Consider the following 2,308-nt stretch of genomic DNA (forward strand, 5'->3'; position numbering starts at 1 on the left):
GATAATGATGATTATAGTGATGATAATTATGATTATAGTGATGATAATGATCATAGTGATGATAATGATGATTATAGTGATGATGATAATGATCATATTGATGATAACAATTATCATAGTGATGATAACAATGATCATAGTGATGATAATGATGATCATAATGATAACATTAATTATAATGATAATAACAAGGGCAACAATGGAGATGATAATAAGGATAATGATAATAATAATAGTGAAAATAATGATAATGTTAATTAAAATGCAAATTATAATATTAATACTATTAATGAGGATGTTCATAATCAAGATGATAATAATTATGATAATGATTAGGATGATGATGAGAATAATGATAATAATGATGACAACAATAATAGTAATAATGATCGTAATTATAATTGTCATTATTATCTTCATCATTATCATCATTATATCATCCTTATCATCATCATCATTAGTATCATCATTATTGATATTATCATTACCATTTTTGTTTTCATCATTATAATTGTCTTTATGATAATTATTGTTGTTATTGTTATCATTATCATTATCATGATTATTATAATTTCTATCATTATGTTTTTATCATTTTTGTTATCATTATTTTCATTATCATTCTGGCTAATATCATTATCATCGTTATCATCCTTACCATCATCATTATTGTTATTATCATCATAATGATCATTGTTATTAGCACCATGACCATTATCAGTACATTATCATCATTGTAATTAATGGCATTATCATCACCAATATTATTCTTATCATCATTGCTATCAATAATAAAAATAGAAATGATAATAACAATGATTATAATAATTGCATTATTATTGTTATCGTTATTATTATCATTATTATTATTATTATTATTATTATTATCATTATTATTATCATTATTATCATTATTATCATTGTTATCATTATTGTCATTATCATTGTTATTATTATTATTAATTTCATTATTATTATCATTACCATAATCATTGTTATTATTGTTATCATTATTATCATCACTAGTATTATCATTATCATTATTATCATTATTATCCTTATTATTGTTATTGTTAGTAGTAGTAATGGTATCCTTGTTATCATTATCATTATTATCATATTATAATCATCAATACTATTGTTATCATGAGTAGTAGAAGTATTGTAGTAGTAGCAGTTTCTGTAGTACAAATTATATTATATTTATGGTTATTATCATAATCGCTATTGTTGTCATCATCATTACTACTACTATTGTTATTTCTATCATTATTATTATCGTAATTGCTATCATTGTCATTATCATTATTATCTATATCATTATCATTATGGTTGTCATTATTATCATTGAAACTATAGTTACCGTTATCGTCATTATTACCATCATCACTATTAATATTATCATTAATAATATTATTATAAGCGTTATCATTATCATAATCATTATCATTACTATCATAATGATAATTATCATTTTTGCTACAATGATTGTTATCATTAATATAATTATCATTACCATTACCATCATTATTGTTCTTATTATCATCATCCTCATTACCACCCTTATTCTCTTCATTATCATTGATGTTATCATTGTTATTATTACTAATGTTATTATTGTTATTATTACTAATGTTATTATTGTTATCATTATCATCATCCTTATTAATATCCTCATTATTATTGGTATCACATTTATTAAAATACTATTGGCATTATCATTATTACTATTACTATTCTCATCATTATTCTCTTTATTCTTTTCCTCTTCTGTCTTCGTACCCTTACTATTACCGATATCATTATCACTGGCAATAATGATAATATAATCATTGTTATTGTCATTATCACCATCACTCATATTATCTCTGCTATTATCATTTCAACCTGATTATGATTGTCATTATTCCAACCACTGAATACATACAGTGCTTCTTCCTCACCATAACCATTCTAATTATCTTCTCCTTCACTGTATTATTCACCAACAAAATATTCATCTTGGAGTGCATTCATATGGCGAAGGAAAGGACACACACACACACAGACTTAGCGAAGGATATTCTTAGACATAGGATCACTTTTCCCCTCTTTTGTCCCCTCGTCTTTGACCTCACTCATCGGTACATTGTGTTTCTTATGACCTGTGTTCCGCTTGGGTTAGGTCAGGTCGAGTATGGTCATGTGTTTCGACGAATAGGTGTTAGGAGGAACATCAGAGGTAAAGAGGGAGAATAGGGAGTGGGGAAGCTGTTGGTTGATTTATGCTGAGGTCTTAAGGTTTATGCAATGTTTATCTTTATTGTCT

Source organism: Penaeus japonicus, unplaced genomic scaffold (assembly GCF_977035675.1).
Source record: "Penaeus japonicus unplaced genomic scaffold, GWHDUDI00000001_assembly GWHDUDI00000022, whole genome shotgun sequence".
Taxonomy (NCBI): domain Eukaryota; kingdom Metazoa; phylum Arthropoda; class Malacostraca; order Decapoda; family Penaeidae; genus Penaeus; species Penaeus japonicus.